This window comes from Oxyura jamaicensis, chromosome 9 (genome assembly GCF_011077185.1).
Source record: "Oxyura jamaicensis isolate SHBP4307 breed ruddy duck chromosome 9, BPBGC_Ojam_1.0, whole genome shotgun sequence".
Classification (NCBI taxonomy): Eukaryota; Metazoa; Chordata; class Aves; order Anseriformes; family Anatidae; genus Oxyura; species Oxyura jamaicensis.
This window is the reverse complement of record NC_048901.1, coordinates 25,169,743-25,178,423: the sequence shown is the minus strand read 5'-3', so window position 1 is coordinate 25,178,423 and position 8,681 is coordinate 25,169,743. Positions and strand designations below refer to the sequence as shown.

The window sequence follows — 8,681 nt, the reverse complement described above, 5'->3', positions numbered from 1 at the left end:
AAGCGGCGTGACAGCTGGCAGCACTCTGAAGGGCAAGAGACCAAGAATACTCCCAGTCGCATCTTCTTAACGCTGAGCTGCATGATTAGATGAGATTAGCGGGCCAGAATACAAGAGCAGTTTACCTCCTGGGGCTACAGGCTGTGGGACAGACAGCACGTCTCTCACCTGCCTCCTCTAGTGGTGCTCTTCCCCTCAGCCCTGTTCTGTGTTTAATGGCTTGCATTTTTACACCAGTAATTTTTAAAGATAAGTTATAACCTATGCAGTGTGCGTTTCCATAACACTTTCAATCTGAAAACCTAGGAACATGCGAATTTTGTGGGTCTGCACTGTCCTTCCAAGCTAGGGAGCTGTATTAATACATCACCTAACAATTCACAGCTTATTTTGTATTTTAAATGTAATGAAATTTACGGTATTTTGTAAATCATCCCCTAATTTCCAGTATGAAGGTGGAACATGGTTGCTATATGCAGTGCTGAAGTATTGAACTTGGAACGTCCTGCTCCCTAAAAAATGTTGTTTTTTTGTGTGTGTGTGTGTGCTTCATCCTGCAGGGACTGTGGTTAGGCCCCTCCGCCTGCGAAATGGATGTGACCACGGCCCGGTAAATGTATCGTGCTAAGCAGACAACCTGTGTCTGCTCTGAAAGCCGCACCTTACTTGCTGGCAGCGGGTGCCAGAGATGCTGGCCGTGGTGCCCTCAGCCAGGCAGGCCGGGGCAGGCAGCGTGGCGAGCCGAGGCCCTGCTCGCCGTACCCCACGAGCACGCAGCCCTCATGGCCTGCATGCACAAAATGGCCTAAAAAAGCGCAGCGGAAGCCATTCAGCGTTTCCGCCACAGCCGTGCCCGCGCTGCTTCTCCTCAGCTGCTGCCCCTGGCACCCCGCGCCCTGGCCCGCTGCCACCCTGCTGTGTGCGGCCATTCCCGGCCCCGCGGCCCTGCCGGCGATGTGACAGGGGCAGGCGCAGCTGAGAGCCGTGGCTAACGTCTGCCTCGGGGCTGAGCGACGAGCGGCTGCTTCCAGCAGGTTCTGCGGCCCTCGGCAACTTCTCCTTCCGCACCGGCTGCCGGCACAGCAGCCCGGGGCTGGGGCGCCTGCCGCAGCAATAGCGGGGGTGCGTGGGCTGTGCCGAGGGCTGTGCCGCAGCAGAGCAGCCCGGTGCCGGCGTGGAGGCCGTTATCTGCGGCTCGCAGGGCCCGGCGCAGGAAGGGAGCGCGGCTGGTGTGGCGGGGCCACCGCCCGCAGCCCTCGCCCGCCCCCGGGGGCTGCCTTGTCGGTCGGCCTTGTCGGTCCCCAGCGCCAGGTGCCAGCGCCAGATTAGCAGGCCGGGCTGCGGCACTTGCCATTGGGGGTTTTAAAACACGCGGCCATGCCCGGCAGGCAAGAGCCTTGCCCGTGGCGCGAGCCACGCGCGCTGCAGCGGCCTCTGTCACCAGGGACGTGACTGCAATGCAAAAGCACTTCCCCCAACTTTTTTTTTTTTTTTTTTTATTAGCTGACAGTAATTTTTGCTTCTTTAAGAAAATACATATGCAAACCGCAGCCCGTCACCATGGTTACTGCTGAATGCTACCGAGAATAGCTTGTTTCACGTTCTCAGACCCATAGGGTTCGGAAGGCGCGATTATTTTGGCCTTTCACCGTTTCCCCTCTCGCTGGGCCACTGTCCCGCTGCTGCAAAGAGAGCATGTTGTAATTAGCCCAGCGCCGCCGGGCCCGGCGCGGAGGAGGCGGTGGCTGCGCCGCCGCAGCGCTGGAGCCGTGCTCAGACGAAAGCCACGCAGGAGGCGAGGCAGGTAAGAGCTGCGCTTTTGGTCCCGCTCTGTAGCCCTTGCAAACTCAAGACAGGATGATACACGATGGTTTAGGAGGTTATGTTAAGTCATTCAGAAAGCTAAAGAGTTTTATTGTGCCTACATCTTATTGGACATACTTTATGAAATAAGTTGGGGAAGGTTTAAATAGTGTGCTTAAAAAACCACTAAACTTCAAAATTTTGCTGTGCAAAGTTTATGTAAAAAACCCTGCCGTTCCTAGGCTCGCTGAAGCAGCGGCAGTCCCTTAGGGTCGGACTCCCAGGCTGTTTGCCCAGCAGACCCTTCCTTGCGGGCTCTGCACGAGGTGGGACGCGTGGCGGGGACACGAGTGGCACGGTGGCCCCACGCGCACAGCCACGGCGCAGCGGGAGCCTCGCCGTCTTTTCTCGCGTTCTGTTTGCTGATGTTTTGTCAGTTTGTCTCGTCCGAGGTTTGTTCCTCTGGAAAAGTGGAGACAAAGACTTTCGTGTGCTGTAGAGAGCCCGGTCCGTTCCTTCACAGCGGCTCACTCCGTTCGGTTGGCAGAGCCGGGACGCGGTCGGGGGCTTGTGCCTGTCACAGCGCTGCCTCAGCCACGCAGCGGCACCCGGCTGCTCCACGGTGCTGGCCCCGGCAGCCCCATGCTCCACGGGCAGCCAGAACCGGGGGCCTGCAGCCGCTGTGGCCTTGGCTGCAGTGGGTGGCTTGTGGAACCTGCTATAAGCTAAAATGGCGGTAACCCCCTCGTGGTATGAAATGCGCTGCTGCCGGCGCGTGTCCCACCAGTTCTCCACGACAAAACGTTGCTGGATCAGGGCCGGAGCCCACCTGGGCCAAGTGCCTGTGCTTCTCATCTCTGAGGTCGCAGTAAATGGAAGGGGGCCCCTGCCGCTGGTTAAAAGGCATTGAAGAAATTATCTTCCTAGGGAATGCAGGGGGCATAGCATGTATCATAATTGTGAAATTAGCAGGGTGGAGTATGCTCATTTACACACTTGTAGACTTGTAGAGATTTGTCTAAGTATTTGATTACTTTTAATATATTTTATTAAAAGTAATAAAACATTTTCACTTAATATTTGCACAAAGCTTGAAAATAAAAAGGACCGTGCAGTGGAAGTGCCAAGTATGAAATACGTGTACTGTCTTTACTAAAATGTACATGCAGATAGTATCACTAAACAAAAAAACCTTCTCAGCCCTGTAGTGAGATCGATTGCCTCCGTGTTGCTCTGAAGCAGAAGCGGAAGTTCTTTGCTAAAGAATTTACACTCTGTTAAAAGAGATGTAAGAATTACTTTCTTTACTGGCAACACCAAAATGTAATGTCAGACCCTTTTGGAGAATGTAAGTTTTATGAGTGCTGAACAAACAACAGAAGGAACCGAATAGTTTCTCGAGAGCCACAGTCGTTTCAATCTACGTTTGAAGTAACTTGTGTATCTACCTTTCATAATGGCCAGCAAAGAAATGGAAAATTAGAGCCCGATGTTTATTTTGTAGCTATTGTACTCCAGCCATTTGGTGCGATAAAGTGCAACCGCAAGGCGTGTTTCAAGCTTGATTGATTGGCACTGCGATGTTGGCTTTTGTAGCAGAAGTGAGAGCACTGCGGCCCGCAGGTGCGAGCCTGGCAGTGGCTGTGCAGCGAGGGGCCCAGACCCAGCTCGGGGCGCCCGGGGCCCTGCAGGGAGCCGCGGGCTAAGATGGCTGCGCCGGTGGGGCAGGGACCGAAAAGCCGCTGCTGCGCGGGCGCTTCAGCAGGCGCCTCATGCATCGCTGGCTGCGTCTTCCTGCCCGTACAGGATGTCTTGAGAAACGGCTCTCTGCGGGGTGGCCAGAAACGGGCTGTGAGGCTTCCTTCATCCGAGTTACTGTGTTCTACGGGCTTAAATAATCTCTCTGAGTAAGAAATTTGTAATTACAAAGAGCAGGTTTAAATATATTTTCATCCTGTGTCCCTGATGACATGGCTGTTACAAGATAAACCATCGCTCAGAAGTTTTCCCTTTAAACTTTTCCCTTTGGGTCCTTTTGAAATAGGTTCTGGAAGTGGGAAGTGCTTTTATTCTGCTGTAGGCAGAGCTGTGAAGATGCCAATAACCATCCTCACTTGTAACACCCAGGAAACGTGGGTGTTGCAATGCTGGACTTGTAGTGCTTCTGCTGGTCTGCACTGAATTCTGAGCACTGCAGCCTTTCCTGCCTGGGCAGCAGCAGCGCGGTTTCCAGAGGGAAGGGCAGGCAGCCGTTTCACAACCTTCAGAGGTCAGTTTCTTACTTCACTGCTGAGAGGTCTGTGTCAGCTCAGCCAGTAAGGGGTTCCTCTTTCTTGCTCCAGTTGTAATAACGCACAGTGACTACAGCATAAAATGTCTTCCAGAATCTTTTCTGTGTACACAACATACTTCTTTTTTCCCTCATCTCCTAATTTATAGTTTTTTCTTTGAATGACATATGAAGCTGGAGCGTACAATGAAATACTTCTTCATCTCTGCTGGGAAGATAGATAGTCCATTGTTCTGTGTGGTATCCCAGATGATAATCTGGGAGACCGCTGAGATTTCCTTATGGTTTCCTCTTTACCAGGCCCTGCCTGGACATCTTCTTGCTGCAGAACTTGCGCTTGATATCTCAGGGTAGTGCCCCGCAGTTGAATCTGCTGAAACCCATGAAACAAACATCGAATAGAACACACGCGTTGTAGGATATAGCGAGAAGCCACGTCACGTATGAATTAGGCATCAAACCAACGATAAAGCAAACTGGACCTGTGTCTTGTGGAAGGAGGAGTGTTTTGAGGCCCAGCAGTGCCAGCACAGGGACACATCCAGCAGTGGCAGGGCCCAGCGGGGCAGGACTGGCTCGGGCGGCTGCAGGTGAAGGGGGAAAATGGGAAAATGACAGGAAAATGAAATTAAGTAAATCTGAAGTGCCAATGCAACCAAGTAAGAGCTTTGGAGCAAGGACCTTTACAGCTGTGGGGCGGGTGGGGGCACTGGGTAGGGGGAGCGGGGGCTCTGCAGCAGCTGTGCCGGGGCTGCCAGCATCTCGGTGGCCACGCACCAGCTCTGCTATCGGTCCCGTGCGAGGAGGCACGTTTTAGTCACTGGGTAACTTTTAAAGCTAGCTCTGTGTATGAAAAAGATCGCTTGTACAGATGCTGGTCTACTGCAGTTATTTAGGGGACATCTGGGCAACAAAGAGTTTGTGCAGAAGCCTTTGTGTCCGGAACGACTGCTCTGTAAATGCCCAGTGTACTGATGTAAGCATGTGAAGAGGAAACAGACTCACGTATTCCTTTGTGATAGAACAGAAACAGGAAGGGCAACAAATGATCCATTGCAATATTCATTCCCAGACACCAGCAAGGCGTGTGCGGCCAATGCTGCAGTTATCTGAGGGCTGCATCTGTGCCCTTGCTTTATGTAACGACAGGCAAAGTGATCTAAGTCAGGCAAATGTGGAAGTAAGATGGGACACCACTTGTCACAACGCTTTTACTGATCTAGATTAAGCTTCTTTGAAACACAAATGTAAGTTCATGGCATGCTTTCCTAAAAGGTAAGTGATATTTCTTTACGTCCTTTCAGTTTTCAGTTTTTATAAGAAGAAGTCAAAAGGTAAATAACAGAAATGGTGAAAAACTCTCCCTTCCTGCAACGTGCCTTTGCCTCCCTGTACATTCAGTACTCCAGGATGCTTCCCCAGAGCTGCTCTGTCTGCGCAGCATCGGAGGCGGGACGTTCACGTCCTCCCGTGCTTCACAGAGGGTTTAGTCGTGCTGCATGGGCTGTGGTGGGCTGTGGTTAGAGCGCACACGGTGAAAAGTTAATTATATTAATACCGGAGTATACCATAGAACAAAAAGCTTTAAGAAGGAAACAGCTGAGTTCAGATCTCTTGAGACGTTACTGTTTCTCTCCCAAAGTGAAGGAGTTATTCGTTAAAGCTGAAAAGCACCGTATCAGCTCGTTTCACAAAACATAACTGTGCTTAGTTCAGCCCTGAGTACCGATGGGGGGAAAAGGCAAATTCAAGTTCCCCAACCAGGTCTGAAAATGGGAGACTGTTTTGGGGGGGAGCAAGCACTTGTGCTCATTTTTTAGCAGCAGGCACCGCTGCAGCGCCGCTACTTGTGGCAGCACCCAGCCACAGCGTGTTGCTGTGACAACTGTTTGCTCCAAGTCAAAAGCATCCGGCATGGTGTAGTAACCTTTAAATAGTAGTAGAAGGGATCCAAATTCAGGATAAAGTCACCTAGGAGCACCTGGCATTCACTGAAACTTTTTCCACACCCCACGAAGGCAGGCAGAAAGGGATGTGCAGACATGCAATCCCAGCCCGCACGTGCAGTGTCAGCACAGCCCCACCGGGAAGCGGCTGCGCTGCGATGGAGCAGCGACCTGAGGCGGTGGGGAGGCAGGAGCAGTTTCAGGCCAAACGCACAAACTTCAAGACACGAGGGCCTTCCATAGCTATTGCGTTTTAGTTCCTGTAGCACGTGGAACCGAGCTCCTCGCACGGCCCGTGGACGTGGCCAACTCCATTGCTGAGCGTCTGCAGCGCTGTGCTCCCCGTGGGCGAGGGAGCGATGTGCAGCAGGTAGGGACGTAAGAAAGGCGCGCGTGCCTCTTCACGGGCATCGCCGCGGCTCCTGGCGTGGTCGGAATCGCGCTGGCAGCAGAACGGGACTCTTACCACGTGTCCGCTTCTCCGATTAATCAATTTTCCAAGAGTGGCGCGGTGACTGTTGGCGACGCTCTCTGAACCTAAAGGCAGTCACAGCCCCTGCGGAAAGTTCCTGCTGTAACCCCACTTTCTGCCGGGAGGCCGGGGCCGCACTCGCAGCGGCCTGCAGCTGCATCACCGGGGGCCGGGCAGGTACGGGGACTGCTGCAGCACTGGCCATGCGGTGACATGGTCTGAATTCTTCCCTGTGGAAGAAACCAGAAACTGAAAGTTTGAGGGACTAAAGAATAACTGAAAGTGAGGTTTTTGAGAATGCATGTTGGTATCCATTCAAATATACTTGCTCTTATCCGTGTCCCAGTGTTTCACCGAGTACAATATTTGAAAACAAGAAGCTAAGCAAACCGTCTGCTGGAATCAGTGCAAACATCGTAGGGTTTTGGCGTCAGTTCGGCTCAGACGTGATTGGCGCTTTGATATCAGAAGACAAAGAATTCTGCCATTGATTTTATTAATATAGCAAAATATAAAGTAGAGAACTTAAAAAAAAACACGTTTTTCAAATGCATGGGAATATTTAACGGAAACTGTCAAAAAAAGTGAATTAAAAACATAAAAGGTAAACTGTGAGCCTTGGGGATGGAGCAGACTGCACATTGTAGAAGCCTCAGAGAGGTTACAGGCAGAAAGGGCTGGGAGAGGGACTACAAACGGTCACTTAATCCACTCCCTTGCCCCAAGGTAGGATGCAGGTGCCTAAATCACTCATCCAGATGAGTGTCTAGCCTTGATTTCATATCCTTGGCAGTCTTTTTTTACCCAGGTCCAGCCTGAATCTCTCTTACTGCAGTTTAAGCCCATCTTCCTGTCCTCCCCACCATAAATGCAGAGACAAGATTATTCCCTGCTCTTTACACTCTCTTTAAATCTTGGAAGATTGTTGCTGGGTTTCCTTTCAGTCCTGGCTCTGTCAGAACACTTCCAGTTCTTCCTACCGTCCCTCTCTGCGTGCCCACAGGCTGTGGTTGTTGGGGCCGGCCCCGCGTGTCCCCCCGGCTCAGTGCGACTGGCTGTCAGTGAGCTCCCTTGTGCACGGACATCAGCACCCTGGGAAGGGGCACGTTTATGTCTGACTAATCTGTCTTATTGCAGCTCACCCTTCTGTTAAATAGCGCTGCCAGGCCTCTGCTGCAGAGACACGATGGTTTTAGAGATGAGGCACAGCTGCTGTGTCCTCTGCGGGCAGGCATCAGGGCGCTGCCCAGCAGGGTTGTGGCTCCGGCCAAAGGGCCCCAGGCGAGGCTGGTGGCCCAAAGGCCGTGGTGTCTCAGGCTGGGCTCATTCGTTGAATAGTGCTGCTGCAGCAACGTCTGTCAGAGCACCACCACGCTGCTGGCAGCGTCCTCCGGCCCCTCCATCTGACCTGTGCCTGAGCCCGACGGGCTCCTGGAGGGAAGGGGGCTCAGCGCAGGACCCTGCGGGTGCCGACCACCTGCTCTCGGCACAGCACGAGCCGCGCCACCAGCCCGTCCTGGTGGGTGCCGGGGTTCCTCTAGTGAACGCTCTGTGCAATTTCAGGCAATGTTTTAATTAGAGCTGTAAATGAGCTGATCGGAGTGCCTGCCCCTCGCTGAGCTGCAGCCCCTGTGTGGGGTGCTGGATATGGGGCGCTGTCCGGGGGGGTGTCGGTTTATAGGGTGCTGGCTGTAGGGCGCTGTCCGGGGGTGCGCTCGGCCCCGCAGCGGCTCCCCCGTGCAGGCCGCAGCCCCCCCGGGCGGTCGGGGCCGGGCCCTGCCGTGTGCCGGGCGCGGAGGGGGCCGAGGGGAGGCGGCCCCGCGGGTAGGCACGGGGGGAGCCCCGAGAGGCCGCGCGGTGCCGGAGGAGCCCGGAGGAGCCCGGAGGATCGCGGAGGCCGCGCGGCGGGGCCGTTTCCCCCCGCTCCCCCCCCCGCTTCCTCCCCTCCCGAAGCCGGGGGCGGCCGCGCGGGGCCGCGCACGTGTGCTCGGCGGCTCCGCACCGTGACTCATGAGCCGCCGGGGCGCTCCGGCGCGGGGAGGATGAGGCAGGCCGCTCCCCGCCCAGGGGGGGCCCGCGCCGCCGCCGCCGGTTACCTCGTCCGCGCCACCGCCTCGCCCGGCTCCCGGGGACCGCGGGCGGCTTAGGTGAGGGGCCGGGGGGGGGACCG

The 8,681-nt window shown here is 54.5% G+C and overlaps 1 protein-coding gene across 2 annotated transcripts in view; it reads left to right on the top strand.

The window, feature by feature from the left end:
• Positions 1-1,511: 1,511 nt before the first annotated feature.
• The window catches only part of MBNL1 (muscleblind like splicing regulator 1), a 71,549-nt gene continuing 64,379 nt past the window's right edge, over positions 1,512-8,681 (top strand). Inside the window, exon 1 of one of the 2 annotated variants that reach the window (XM_035334211.1) lies at positions 1,512-1,804. The gene's annotated coding sequence lies outside the window, so the exon portion shown is untranslated. Of the gene's footprint in view, positions 1,805-8,457; positions 8,659-8,681 lie in introns of those variants that run through there. The other variant, XM_035334210.1, reaches the window with a different exon arrangement.